Below are 16,070 nucleotides of genomic sequence, written 5' to 3'. Positions count from 1 at the left end.
TCCTCCCGCTTTACTCCTCCACCTTCATCCTTCCAACGAAACTTCCATTTGCAAGACCCAACCATTTCTTCCAAAGGGAGTTAGCTTCATGATGACCATTTCTCCATCTGTGAAATGAATGGTTTTCAACTAGATTGCAGCTAACATTCCTTCTAGGTTTGAGACCCTTTAACTTTGACTCTCTTGGAACTAAGAAGAAAAACAAATAATCAAGAAGGCAGATCATTCCTTGAGCCTCACATGAGTCCTAAGACCAAAGAGAAAAGGGTGAGTTGAGAATCCCCAAACACTTAATTTTGGCCAGTTTTATGACCAAAGGAGACATAAGTGAAAATGAAAGATTGAGAAGAACAGGTGGTGCAGAATCTATCAAGAGAATTTCCACCAGTGATTTAAGAGAGAAAGAAGCCATCAGGCAGAGAAAAGACTTGGAGGAAATGTTGAAAGTCATGGCATGCCTTCATTTGGCGTCCTAACTGCATCTTGTGATGATTTCTCCTAAGTACTTTCTAGAGTTCCCTAAAAATTATCATACTCTCGGCCTTTCTAATGAATCACTTTGACACATGAGTGTTATCTGTACTTATTGGTCCAGGTTTTTACATTTCGGTCCTGTTCCAATCATGAATATACTCAAGGTCTTGGCCATTCAGCAACCCATAAGAAGCTTAGAGTTGTTAATAATACCAATTTTCTAGGTATCTTATAGATGTCCAAGATGCTTTACTTCTCAGTTCTTCAAGGGGAATTAAAAGAGCTCACAGTTTTATGGATTTCCATGCTTTGCTTTGCCTCCCATTTCACTCACTCTCCTAGTGTGCCCAAGACCTGTAGTAGGTTGAATTGTGCCCCCTCCCCCCCAAAAAAGATATGTCCAGGTTTTAATCCCCAGTACCTATGAATGGGTACTATTTGAAAAAGTGGTCTTTGCGGATGTGATTAAGGCAAAGGTATTGAGAGGAGCTCATCCTGGATAACCTAAGTGTTTCCTAAATCCAGTGACGAGTGTCTTTATCAGAGAAAAAGAGTGGAAAGGAGAAACAGAGAGACGGCCATGTGAAGATGGAGGTAGAGAATGGAGCTATGTGGCCACAAGTCAAGGAACATGTGGGACCACTGGAAGCTGGAAGAGGCAGGAAAGATTCTCTCCAAGAGCCTTTAAAGGGACTGTCAGAGAATAAAGGTCTGCCATTTAAAGCCACCCAGTTTGTAGTGATTGGTTATAGCAGTCCTAGGAATCCAATGTAAGGTCTGACACCAAATTTTCTCATTGAAGACTCTCCTAACCCCACACTAATCTGAAATACCACGGTGCTTTGTTACACTTCTGTTTTGGCCACAACACACATATCTTTTATCCTTGGATGTTTTATTGTGCATGCCCAGATGTAAATTCCTTCAGGAGAGTGAGGTTTTATTATTTCTCACCTAGCCATATCTCAAACACAGAAATAATCAATGCCCCTTGAGAGAATTACGTGACAGATGCTCTCATCATGTGTTCCATGTGATATTAAACCTCTAACACGGACAGGAGTCTAGCAGTCACAAGCAATTAATTCTTTCTGTGAGATGTCCAAGGTTAACGCCTGCCTCCTCAGCAGTCTCCTGCCAGATCCAATGAGTTTTCTCCTTTGGGTCCCACCTCTGGCTCTTGATGAGACCTGACTACGTAGAGCTGGTATCTCCAGTGAACCAACCAACCCTAGCAGCTGCTGGAAGTTGATCACCTTGTCAAGAGACTATGGGGTGAAGCTGAGTGAATCTGACATTCTGGGGTTGCCGTGGACAGCCTTCAGTTCCCACAGCTCGCAAGGCTTGACTGCACAGCATACTGACGTGGAGGGAAGAGAAGCAGAAGGAAACTGGATACTCAGAGATGTTTTCGGAGCCTTAGCACCGGATGTTCACCAGTGCATCCCACAGAGAAGAGGGTTTTGGAAGATGGCAGAGGGAGAGGAAATTTAGTCTGAAAACCAGCCAGATCTTAGCAGCCCATCACAATCAAGGACAGTGGTTATCGTGAGGGTGGGGCCTGCAGGGAAAGTAATTTCCCTCTCTGGGTTGAGGAATCACAGGACTACCTCTGGACTGCACCAGGCTTGGAGAAGAAGGAACAGAACCATTTGCTGGTGGTAATTCTTTCCAATGATGGTCACACATTTTGGGTAGGTGCTAACTCTGTTGGAAGGAGGAGTCTCTAGCACCTGACTTTGCTAAAAATGGGAGCTACCAGGGGGTGTTGTGAGAACTTCCAAGTCCCCTATCTGAGAAATGCATGCCCCTGACAACCCAGAGTACTCAAGAATAAGATCTCTGAGCTGCTGTTAAAGTTCTGCACTCTGGAACCTCAGAAGGGGATGTTGTTTGGAAATAGAGCCATTAGAGGTGGAATTAAGCAAGTTAAAATGAAGACATGCTGGAATGGGGTGGATCCAATGTGACTGGTGTCCTTATAAGAAGGGACAACTGGACTCAGGCAGTCAAGACATGGGAGAAGGCCATGTGATGATTGAGGTGGAGAATATCACAGATTTCTGGCAAAACACCACCCGATACCAGGAGAAAGTTACACAGCGGATTCTTTCCTCTGGACTTCAGAGGGAGCACAGACCTGCCTCCACCTCGATTTCAGACTTCTGGCCTTCTGAACATTGAGAACCCAAATTTCTGTTGTTTTACGCCACTTGATTTCAGGTACTTTGTTACAGGAGCTATAGGAAACAGGGCAGTTCTCATCTGTGTTCAGTGAGAAATCAGATGCAACAGATGGATGCCACAACATGCTCCATGGGCAAATGTTTTCCTAAAGAACAGATGAAAGATGCTACCAAACAGGCTGTTTCACAGCTTCCAAGAGGGATTCCCAAAAGGGTTGTGAAAGGGAAGGTTTGTGCATGCCTGCTGTTTACACTCCTTAATTCCTCAAGAACAGGAAACACCACTCAGACAGGTTGACCAGTTGACCGAAGAAATGTATGAGGTAGACATGGAAGGGAGGAATTTTACAACACTGAGTAGAATAATTTAAATCCCATTTCATAATATACTAACTTCAGGGAACAGTACCAGGGTCCTTGCCCTGAAGCACGAGGAGTCAGACAGTTACATGCCTCCTGCTTTTGGACTCTTCCAGGCTGGTGTGACATATTGTACAATTTTTACATCACCAAATAAAAATATTCCATTTTTTAACTAGAACTGTAATTTTACAAGATGTGTTGTTTTGCTCTGTATTTATAAAGGTGCAATGTTTTTTGCAAGCCCCTTTACTCCGTGGCTTCTTGATTCTCTAGTTATTTTGTCTCATTCCTTGGTTGGTAGGATTTTACCATCAAACAATTCTTTTGAAAGAAAAACTCATGTGGGCTGTAGTTCTGATCCCTTCTATGCTTGACAGATTGTCTGTGTTTTCCTTTACTAGTCAATAAAACCTAACTAGACATGGCATTCTCTTCTCCTCTGCATCTAGTATCCAATGATATTTATTATGAAGAACCAAGTCCATCCAGATTCTTTTCTCTTTCTAAGCATTCCACTTTTGCTGCTTAGAGCCCAACATGCTGGTTTTTCCTTCTCAAAGTTCAGAAAATACACTGAGCTATCCTGATACTAATTATGCCCTCCACCACCTTTCTCTTCCTTTTATAACATGGTGTGCTCTTTGCATTTTCATATTCACATCCTCCTGTACTCCAGGAAGTGTTTCTTATTGTTATGTTTTTATATTTTTACTCTTGTGGTAGGCAGAAGAATGACCCCTTTCCCCCCAAAAGTCTTTGTCATAATCCCTAGAACATGTTGAATTTGTTAAGTTCCATGTTAAAGGGAAATTAATTACAGGTGCATGTGGAATTAAATATAGGCCATCAGATGACCTTGAGGTTAACCTGGATTACCCAGATGAGCCCAATGTCATCATAAGGTTCTAAAAAGTGGGAGAGGAGACAGACAAGGAGATCAGAGTGTTGGAATATGAGAAGGACTCGACTGGTCATTGCTGACGTTGGAGATGGAGGGAGGGACCATGAGCCAAGGAATGCGGGCAGCTTCTAGAAACTTGAAAAGACAAGGGAACTTAGTTTCCCCTAGACCCAAAAGAAGAAACCTTGATTTTAGCCAGTATCAGACTTTGCCCTCCAGAACACTAAGATAATAAATGTGTGTTTTAATAAGTCACTAAATTTATGGTCATTTGTTATAGCAGCAATCAGAAACTCATACACCCACCCATGTATTCTGATTTAGAAAAATCCTAATTTTTACAAGGGGGAGGTATTTGTCCATCTCCATATCATCTTTCTAATGGGTCGTTTTCCTTTAGGGTGTGTGAGTGTGTGTGCTTAGTTTCCTTTTTTCATGAAAATCACCGTATTCTCTATCTTGGGGTCACTGCCACTCCTCTGTCTCTGGCCTCTTTCATGTTTGGTGGGAGCAAGGAGATTGGCATTATTTGTGATATTCTCTGTTGATTTGGGATTTAATTGTCTCTGCTAGCTGACTGTGGACCACAGCTGCAGAGCTGAATGTTCTCCTCCCTTCTCCTCCCTCTACCTTCCTTCCAGATCACTTCTCTGCTTTTGGAGAACTCTCTTCAAGGTGGGATATACCCACGTGGGCTCCTGTCCAGAGACTTGATATTCTTAAGTGTTGCTGGGGACTCTTTGCAAAGTTTTCACTTCTTCTATGGCAGACTCTATCTGAAATCCTGGTTTTCCATGAGATATATTTACTTAAGCTTTTCAGGTCCACCTGAGCTCTTTGGTTCCCTTAGATAATGCCACACTGGGTTTCAGATATCGTCAGCCATGGCAATATCTCCATTGATTCAACTTACCAGAAGATTTGCAGGAAATAAGGTAGTGAGAAGGGAAAAATGAAGAAACGATATGAAAGAAGGAGAATTTGTCAGATAGGTGCATCTCCAAACATCTCTTACTATCTTCTGGTTTGGGGAATTGCACAATAGAGTTTAAAATATTTACCAAAATGATTTTAAACTGCATCACTAGGAGTAATAAAGTACAGCAAATGTAACAATTAGAAAATGTACTTAAGTGCATAGTTGATATAAAGTATGAATTTTTAACAGGAGCACGATTGCATAAAACCTCAACACCTGCAGGTGTTGTTTGGGTGTTTCCACTTTGATCTTCTTAATAAACTCAAAGGAGGACAAAATATTGAAAAGTTAGTTGCTTCAAGAGACTCACCTCATGGATTCCATTCCCTACTGGATTGTGTCTGGCATCAAATAAAAGTAGTAAAAAGAAATCTAAGGAGTTGCAAAAATGGTACAGCCCCTTTGGAAGACAGTCTGGCATTTTCTTACAATGATAAACAAAGGTTTACCATACTATGCAGAATTCATATTCCTTGGTATATACCCCCAAAGAGCTGAAAGCTTATGTCCACCCAAAACCCGTACATGGGGCGGGTTTTGTAGTGGCATTGTTCATAATTGCCAAAACCTGGAAGAAAGATGCTCTTCCATTGGTGAATGGGTAAACTGTGGTACATCCATATAATATAATGTTATTCAACAATAAAAAGAAATGAGTTATCCAGCCATGAAAAGTCATGGGAGAAACTTAAATGCATATTGCTTTGTGAAAGAAGCCACTTCAAAAAGGCTACATACTGTATGGTTTCACCTATAGGACATTCTGGAACAGGCAAAATTATAGAGACAATTAAAAAGAGCAGCACTTGGCAGGTTTTGGGGGCAGAGGAAGGAATGAGTAGGTGGAGCACAGGTAATTTTTAGTGAAACTGTTGTATATGATACCATAAATATGGAAATGACATTACACACTTGTCAAAACCCACAGAACTATACAGCATGAAGAGTCAAACTTAACGTAAGGTATGGATGTTAGTTTCTCATAATGCATCGATATTTATTGTGACAAATATACCACATTAATGCAAGATATTAATAATAGGGAAAGAGGGAGGGTAGAAAAAAGGAGAAGTATTCAGGAATTCCCTCTGCTTTCTGTCCAAAGTTTCTGTACCTAAAACTGCTCTAAAATATAAACTCTATTTCAAAAAGAATAGATATCTTGTATAAGTTTGCACTCAACTCTTTTGATGGAATTCAGTGATTCCAAAGGCACTTGGTGTAGTTGTGAAATGATTTCTAAAACCCAACTGAAACCCAACTTGGGCTATGCCTGACAACAATTTAGGAATATAATCCCCTTCTACAATTTCAAAGAGATGCATGGTTCTCCTCCTTCTTTCCCTTCCTCTTCTTTTCTTTCTCTTTCCCTCTTTTCTCTTCCTTCTCTTTCTTGTCTACCTTTTTTAGATGGTGTACTCTCACCGAGACTGCAAACTTGCACACTCATGAAAAGTCTTCCCTTAAATTGTGGGGCTACATTTTACCTTACAGCAACCCACTGCAAGAGTTTATTTTGGGATAAGTAGACTTATCCCAAAAGCTAAAATAAGACTCCACAAAGCAATGAGAAGCACATGAGAAGTAATTGACAGTGGGCTGTTTGTCAGATTTTTGGCAGCTCCGAGCAGCCTCAGCTTCTGCCACTCATTTTTATAAAAAGCAAAAACAGAGGCCCTATGCGTGGGCATTCTTGTTAAATTCCACAATTCCATCTTAGAGATGGACTCACGACCCAACTGGAAGAAATACTTTAATTGTTTAAAAACGACACGCCATCTCAAGGATGAAACCTAAGACCCCCTTGGGAAATTTACACTATGACCTAACAATTCTAATGAGCCAGAGTTCCTTCTTAGTTTCCAAACTAAAATTGTATCAGCAATCACAGTTCACTTTCCAATGAAAACAGCTCTCCTTTCTTTGCCAACACATTTGGCTCCATTTCTTCACCTTCCAGTTGTGCCTCAAGCTCTTGCAACTTGCCCTGAGCAACCTCTGCTCATGAACATCCAAGTCCAAAAGCTCCTGTGATACACTTCCTGCCCCTGTCATCTTCTACCCATTGGCTTCCCGCTTTTGGAGTTCCATGACTCCTCTCAATCTTGGGCTCCATCTTCTCTTGAAGTCAGCACTCCTCCTCTTTCTTGTGCATTCCCTGAAGGCCAGGCTTCCTTCCGTTTTGGGTCCTTCTCCTTCTTCTTGGCCACATGAAGAATGTGGACTTTGGTACTTGGAATCCTTGTCAAATCATGAGCTTTTCCTCGACTGTCCTTGTGTCCTTGGGCAGGTTGCCTTGCTCTTTCTGCTTCTTGTCAGAGTCTGGAGGAGGGGATGATCATAGCAGCTGGCTCACAGGCTCTGTTTTGAAGACTAGATGACGCTTGGTGAATTCTCAGGAATTGTCAGCTCCATTACAATGGCACTTTTTGTCTTGGAGAATGGATTTGGCTTCAGAGTTTCCACCCTCTAACTTCTCTGTGCAAATGAGGCTCCACAATTCATGTCTAACCACAGACTCTTCCTAAGACCACAAATCATGTCTAAATAATTGCAGTGTTTGTCCTTTTTCATCTCAACTTCAATATGTAGTCATCTGAATTTTAGGTTTTTTTTTTTTCCTGCTTTACCCTCTGGGTTTCTGGACCTGATCAGAAATAGCATCATTCTCAGTAGTAAATTCCCTGGCTTCAAACTACATGGAAATTAAATATAGCATCCATAAGCTCAATAAAAGCTCAGCCAGATGGAGCAGTCCAGTATTGTGAAATTCGAATATCCCTTAGGCAAGAAGCCTGCAGAAAGTGACATTTACCAGTGTTCTCCAGAAACATGGAGGCTCAGAAACTGGAGTGGGTAAGAATGCTACAAGGAAGGAGTCATAGTATCCCAACTCACAAGGGACCAAGTTGTAAACCATATGCTATTCTCCAATTTAGTATGAGAAATACTCTGCAGATGGCACAAGAATGACCACACTCTCTCCAGATAGATGGATTGACATTGGGAACTAAAGTATAACAAGTCGAGAGGTCCGTGGCCACAGAAGCAGAGGCTACAAGATGCAGTCTGACAGTTCACTCTCTGCTTTGTGGTCATGTTTACCACCAAGAAAGGATAAACATTTGTATTTGTCTTTGAATGACAGAAAAGCTAAAATAATGGCTTAGACACTATACTTCATCTCCTACACTCTGATTTATTGGACTTACCCCACTCAGCTAACATGGAGTTGAAGAATGTCAACCACCACACCATGGAGCCTAGAGTGCCTACAACTGAAAGCAGGAGGATTGCAGCCAATATCCATGTGGAATCTAAGCCCCCTCTTGACATAGATGTGGAATGGACACAACCAATCCAAGGTCCACAGAGAAACTGTGGCATTGGTGTGGGAAAAGTGGCCATGGTGGCTGTTGGGTACGGGGAATGGGAGGAAGAGATAAGACGTGGAGGCGTTTTCGGGACTTGGAGTTGTCCTGGGTGGTGCTGCAGGGACAATTACCGGATATTGTAGATCCTCCCATGGCCCACTGGGTGGAACGTGGGAGAGTATGGGCTATGATGTGGACCATTGACCATGAGGTGCAGCGATGCCCAGAGATGTACTCACCAAATGCAATGGATGTGTCATGATGATGGGGGAGAGCGTTGCTGTGAGGGGAGTGGTGGGGTGGGGGCGGTGGGGGTGAATGGGGACCTCATATTTTTTGAATGTAATATTTTTTAAAAAATGAATAAATAAATAAATAAATAAATAAATAAATATATATATATATATAAAGACACTATAAAAGTTCTTTTTCTCCCTCCTAAAATTCAAGTCCAGTTGTTACTTCTTCAGTCAGGATCCCAGGCCCTCCTGACATGGGTGGTTGCCCGCCCCAGGTGGCCTCACGGTTCAAGATGGTGGCTCTAGCTCCTTCTCTCATGTCTAAGTTCCATTCAATGGGAAGACAGAACAAGATAAGGAGGATGGACAAGCACCATCTCATGGGCCAGAAGTCATTCCTAGACACACCAGTTTCAAGGGTGGATGGGCAAAAAAGCCTTATTTTAAGCATCCACAAATCCACCTAAACTCCTTTTACCATGTGGGGATGGATTGAACTTGAGTGGACAATACAATGGGCTCTGCCACATGGTTGGGCATCCTCTGGCCCATATACCCCATTTCATATGTTGTATATAGTATGTATTATATATAATAATATATACTATTGACCTGTCAGGATATTCGACTTATTAAATTATTTCTATAACTTATTAACAACCTGCCGTGGGAATGTGTCATTGCTCCATTGAACAGGTGTGCAACTTTGACCTTCTAATTAGCAGAATCTGTCTGCAAACCTGGAATGATCTGAGTATCTGTTGTCCCATGATTAGATCACAGTCACATTCCCATTTGCCTCCTGGAGATCAGAGCCAGTTCACCTTAATTGGAAATTTAGGTGTTTCCCAACTCTCCAATTAAACACTTTCAGACAGTGTCCTGGTTAGCATTCAGCAGATGGCTAATTGCCTCCACTGGGTGAGACACGAGTGTGGAGTTTACTGGTTGAACTCTCCGACACCTTTTTTCTTGTACTACCAAGTTCTTCCGAGGAGACATCACACAGATGTCTCCGTCTGAAACGTGATCTCGAACAGACTGTAGAAGCTATTTTCTCTGTTCCCTTCCTAGACTCAAAGAAAATCTCTCCAGACTCCACCTCTGAAAGAACCAGCTCACCTTCCACCTAACCATATCTGGGCCCATTTCCTCTAGCTTTCTAACTCTAAGGTGATCAAGGATGGGAGTCGTTGGGGACTCCCTTGATTCAGACAGCATTTGACCCTGGAGATCACTTTCCACTAGCTCAGATTCTCTACTTGAAGGTGTATTTTTCTTCACCTAACTCTTCCCTTGATTCAGACAGCATTTGACCCTGGAGATCACTTTACACCAGCTCAGATTCTCTACTTGAAGGTGTATTTTTCTTCACATAACTCCACAGTCTGCAAGAGAGCTGACAGCTTCCTCTGCTGGTTGCATTTGTCTCATGGTTTAGGACATTGTATTCCAGAGACACTTTACTTACTCCTTTTGCTTCAGGACTAAATTGAAACTAAGGTTCAAAAAAAGCAGGTTTTTTGAGGCTGACTTGTCAGGGGTTACTTTCCATTGAAAGTCTGAATTCCACTCAAACACATCTTTGTGGATATGTCTAGTTTCCCCAGTAAATATTCCATCTCTTGTTCACACAATAATTTTTAATTTTGTGGCTATACCTTTCCATTGCTCATATTTCTTCAGTTTCTACTATCTTATAAGCACAGGTTCATCAGCGCAAACACATGGTAATAGTCTACTAGTACCTATTAAGATGGAATGATCTTGAAACTTTTGACCATTCCATTCCTTACCTACAGCAACTTCTTGCACAATCCCCCTTGCTCCCTTAGTTCTCTGCTGTTACCCTCCTACACTATGTGGTTATTTCCAAAACTCAGTTAGAACAATGGACTTCTAACTGGTTCCCCAGCTTCCAGCCTCTCCCCACTGGAGACCAGGTGATTCAGGAGAGTCATCTCCTGCTCCCCACACATCACAGTCTCTCATCACCTGAAAGAAAAAGCCCTATGAAAGACCTATCCTCAGGTTTTCCCAAGATCATCCATCCACCACAACCTCCTTCAGCTGCCATGGAGTCTGCAAGGTTCTTTAAACAAGACCCTCATGATCAACTCGTGCCCTTATTCAGATGTTTTTCTACCTTGGATAGTCTTTCCTGCCACCCACCTCAGCAAACACTACACTCATTCCAGCTTCCACTCAAGTTCCACCTCATCTCAGCACCTTATCTTTAGCTTTCACCTATGGTTTTCATTTTCCTTAACTCCACCCTTCTCTTTCCTCCCCCCATCTCCACTAAAAATCAATTCCATTCCAGTTCCTACTTCCATCTGGTCTTGATGCAGGGAGCATATAAGCTGACCATGAGCAAATCGTTTTTGAACTAACCATTTCTCAGAGAGAGAGAGTACTACATTGTATCCTCACACCACAGTCCACCCTGTCTTTTAGAGTTAGGGATGCTTGCAGCTGAGCTATTGAGCCAAGCTCTTTTCATTTCTTCATGTTCCAAGTTTGTTTTTATGAAGCCCTGACCCTGACTTGAAGCCTGGGATTCTGTATTGGCTGAGCTGTATCTCTATGCCCTTATGTCCTCAAGGCTGGGACAGGTAGTTCCTGATACTACATGCATACATGTTGGATGTATGTATGTATGGGTAGCTGAATGGGAGAAATAGTAGACAGATGGGTGGATGGACAGGTGGCTGGCTGAATGTGTGGATGGGTGGACAGATAGAAGGATTAGGGAAACGGACTTTGGCCCAGTGGTTAGGGCGTCCGTCTACCATATGGGAGGTCCGCGGTTCATACCCCGGGCCTCCTTGACTCCGTGTGTAGCTGGCCATGCGCAGTGCTGATGCACGCAAGGAGTGCCGTGCCACGCAAGGGTGTCCCCCGCGTGGGGGAGCCCCACGCGCAAGGAGTGCGCCCGTGAGGAAAGCCGCCCAGCGTGAAAAGAAAGAGCAGCCTGCCCAGGAATGGCGCCCCCCACACTTCCCGTGCCGCTGATGACAACAGAAGCGGACAAAGAAACAAGACGCAGCAAAATAGACACCGAGAACAGACAACCAGGGGAAGGGGGGAAATTAAATAAATAAATAAATAAATAAATAAATAAATAAATAAATAAATAAATAAATAAAATCTAAAAAAAAAAAAAGAAGGAATAATGGGTAGTTGAATAAATGGATGAGTGGTAGTTAAAGACTGGATGGATGGATGAATGGAAGGATGTATAGATTAAAAGATGGAGGCATGAAAGAGAGTGGATGTAGTTCAATGGTTGAGCACCTTCTTCCCATGCATGAGGTCTTGGGTTCAATCCCTGATACCTATAAAAAATGGATGGAAGGGTAGATGAATAGATGGGTGGATCCAAGATTGACACATGGGTCAATGTATGAATGAGTGTGTAGATGGGTGGAAGAACAGATGATAAAAGGGTGAATAGATGGATGGATGATAGATGGATGGATGCAATGGATGGATGGATGGATGATGGATGGTTGATGGATGTGATGGATGGATGGATGATGGATGGCTTATCTAGTTGACACAAGTCTCCCTCCCTGCATTTCCAACATTTTCCTGCACGATTTTCCCTCACAAGTCTCTATCCACCTGAAAAGACACCTTGCTAATTCACCTTGGCAACCTGTTGGCATTCATTTGCTTGCATAGTTTTTTTCAGAATCTCTGGCTGGCCTGGTTGAGCTACAGCTGTTAGCTGAGCTCTCCTTCCAGATTCAAACTCTAATTTTACTGTGACTACACTGCCAGGTCTCAATGACGGGACAAAATGCAATTGTCAGCCATGTAGCTCAGAAATAGATTGGCAAGTTTTACAGCCTTGGTCTTCTGTGGATCCACCATGGACTCAGGTATGGAATCACCAGTAGTCTATAAGACACATATGTTTGGTCCAATCAGGCATAACCATTTCTGATATAAATAGATGTCATTGTTTTCCATCTTCTCATCTAGCTCTTTTTCCTAATATATTTTACCAGCTTTGCCAGATCCCTTTCTTCTACTAATCCATTCACTCGGTGCCATACCCTCATGCTGCACTCGAAGCTACTATCCCAAAATTAATTGATGGGAAGTGTTTTTTAGGATGGGCAAAGTAGCAGAAATGCACATTTCTATGCCTATACTTTTTCAGGAAAGAAACCAATATTTCTAGAGAAAGACAAATATTTCTTGAAAAAACACGAAAGAACAGGATGATACAGTATTGAATTAAGTTAATTTATTCCCAGGAAACCAAAGACTGACACTACAACAAATGTGTTTGCAGGAACTGAAACTGCACTGAAAACCATTTAGGAGTCTCGAACCAGACCAGTATGCTATAAAGACAGTTAGATTATGTTTCTCAGGAAGGTCTGATCATTACTTTTTATCATTTCTAGGCCATAGTGGATGCCCAAAGGAAAACACTATCTTTCTGGGATAAAGGAAAGAGGGAGAAATCCTTCTAAACCAGATCTTTATAGCAGAGGTCTCAGTAGAAACTCTGCTGAACTACCATGTGGAATTCAGACTCCCATAGATGATTGTGATATTACGTTGCTAAGCTACAAGGCTTATATCATTTGGAAAACTATCCTTGGATAACCATACAAGAGCTTTCTCTCGTCTTAATTAAACAGGGATTAAAGGCAAACATCTGAATCCATTTCAGGTATTATGATGTGACCAGTCCTTTTCCAGTATGTTCACTGAGGATTTCATAAGAAAGGATGTGGCAAGCTGGCTAGTCCATCATCCATTTTGTTTTTTTGACCTATGTCTAGTGTACATCTTTTAGGTGTCAACAGTGCACTAGAAGGTAAGGACATAAAACTCAACGAGCAGTGAAGAGGATTGCCTGGGAGGTACCTAGCCCCAGAGGCAAATTCAGAGAAATGCTGAACCTTATTTACATATTATGTTTGTTTCATTCCATTTCCAAAGTCAAAAACTATAAAGAGAAACTAAACGTTTCCAAAAATAAATGTAAAAAAGTCATTATAAGCATTTATCGAGTGTGTTAGGAAGGACCGATTCTTGGTCTAACTAATTCGTACGTGCTGAGTTGTTTAATACAACTTCACAGGGTCGCTAACATTCCAAAGGTCTCTTCCTAAAAAGCAAACACAAATCTAAGAGGTGAGGATGAGAGACAAATGATGTTTAGAGAGCAGCGCCCAAGACGTCATAAAATCAAGGAGAGCTTTTAGCAGTCAAAAGTCTGGGGAGAAAAAAAATGAAGGTCCAACCTCTAAGACTGAAGAGCCCTGTTAAATATAACAGCCTTTCAGGTATGTGCCCCCAAACACCTGCATCCTAAGACTAAGGTGTGAACTGGATATACAGCAGCCCTCATGAGGAAAAGAGCCCAGATTCAAAGCAGGAGATCCTTGGTTGAATTCCTGCAGTTGCCCTGTATGAGTTTCCCATGGATGCTGTAACAAATTATCACAGTCTTGGTGGCTTCAGACAAACCAAATGTCTTCTTACAGTTTTGGAAGTTAGGATTGTGACACAATTGTCCATGGCTGAAGTCAAGGTGTGGGCCGGACAGGTTCCTTCTTGGTCTCCAGGGGGCAACTTGATTCTTTGCCCTTTCCAGCTTGTGGAGATCACCTACATTCTTTGTCTCCTGCATCTTCAAAGCACATCTTTCCAACCTCTGCTCCTGTTGGCATGAATCTTTCTCTGATTTTCACTTCCCTGCCTCCCTCTTATACAGATCCTTGTAATGACATCAGTCCCACCCATATCATCCAGAATAATCTTCCATCTCAGGTTCCTTAAATTAATCCCATCTGCAGGGGGCCCTTTGCCATAAGGTGGACAAAATGACAGATTCCAGGGATTAGAATGGACACCCCTTTGTTGGTTGATATTCAGCTGACCCTAGCCCTAAATTTGGGAGCTTAGGGAGTTCACAAGCACCACACCTTCCTTTCTTCTGGAAGACATTTCTGATCTATGGCTTCCTTAGAACTAGAGTTGCCAGATTAAATACTGGACACAAATGAAATACGAATTTCACTTCAGCAATAATTTTTTTTAGTATAAGTATGTCCCAAATATTGCATGTTAAACAATATTTTGGCATAAGTCTATCCCTTTCAATATTGGGATATACTTTTGCTACAAATTATCTGTTGTTTATCTGAAATCCAAATTTAACTTGGCATCCCGTGTTTCTATTTGCTAAAACTGGCAACCCTATTTGGACCATCTACCCCTATGAATTAGAACCAGGTCAATCAGGCCGGTGGACTTGGGTCACTTCTCACTTTTCAACATTTTGTAATCTAACTTCCAATGTGACTTCTGTGATGAGTGAAAGTGTTCACTCAAATACTAACATTACTAAGCACCACTGGGCAAGCATTCAACAACCACTGGACGATATTTATTATCTGTGTGTATATGTGTGTATGCATCTGCTAGCAAAGGACCACCCAAGATTTCTTGGCTGATAAAATAGGGCATATGGGTCAGATAAACACTGTCAGATGTTTGTGATCTCACCAGTAGGTGCTAGATGTCCACAGGCAGACGACCCAGGGCCAGATGAAGGAGAATCGTTTCAGAGACAGTCACTTTCAGGTATAAACAGATATTTCCATGACCCTCAGAGTGACCTTAGATGTTGTGCCCTGGACATCTTGTTTATTTCACGCTAGTCCTTCCCTGCTGCAAGTCCACAGAGACAAACACATGAAGCACTACCTCAAAATCAACCCAACCTCTTTTGTCTACTACCATAAAAAGTCCTTTCTTCATAGAAGTCTTATTTTTGCCTGTAGACTCTAGCCTTCTTCAGAAAAAGGACCAGGTACCACTTATTTTTCCACTCCGCTCAAACTATGTACCTTCTTGGCTGGCATAGACATACGTTTTCAAAAAATATTTGTTGACTTGATAAAACAGCAATGACCTTACTATTATTTTTCAAAGAAATTAAGGGAAACTAAGCTCAGGATTAATCCACGTTTACACATTCCCTCATCAGTTCATATTATTTTTTGAAAGGTTTAACCAAGAAGATATGTGTTCAAACTAAATTGGATGATATAAATTGACATGAAACTCAGTCTTAGGGAGAAAACTTCCTCCCCAAAGGAGAAGATATTTCTGCTGAGAAATGGTTTATTCGACAGAAATGTTGACTGTCCTTTAAAATGAAGCTCTCAGAGAAGGAAGTTGGACATTTTTCATCTTCCCAGAAACAATCTTCCTGGATAATTAGAAGTGATTAAGGAAATGTGAAAAATCGCTCTTGTGGGTTTCCCATCACACTTATTGAGACCCAGGGCTGGGTTTAAAACACGTGTGAGCACCCACCTTTGGAAATGGGGGTGCATGATTTCTCCATTTGTTGTGCCATGATGTTGGTTCTTCAGACTGCATTGACCAAGGTTAAGCCACACATGAGATGGAAAAAGTGATGCTAATTGATTTTACTCTAATAATTTAAAACACCTAGCCAGTGAGGGACCCCACAGGGAAGAATTTGAAACAGGATATTTAGTTGCAAAAAGAAAG

The 16,070-nt window shown here is 41.9% G+C and overlaps 1 protein-coding gene across 1 annotated transcript in view; it reads left to right on the top strand.

The window, feature by feature from the left end:
* The window catches only part of LOC139436115 (polyprenol dehydrogenase-like), a 268,412-nt gene that overhangs the window by 226,322 nt on the left and 26,020 nt on the right, over window positions 1-16,070 (top strand). The gene's annotated exons all lie outside the window — the stretch shown is intronic.

The sequence above is a fragment of the Dasypus novemcinctus genome, chromosome Y, assembly GCF_030445035.2.
Source record: "Dasypus novemcinctus isolate mDasNov1 chromosome Y, mDasNov1.1.hap2, whole genome shotgun sequence".
Lineage (NCBI taxonomy): Eukaryota > Metazoa > Chordata > Mammalia > Cingulata > Dasypodidae > Dasypus > Dasypus novemcinctus.
Note: the sequence above shows the minus strand (reverse complement) of the source record. Positions and strands in the feature narration are given on the sequence as shown.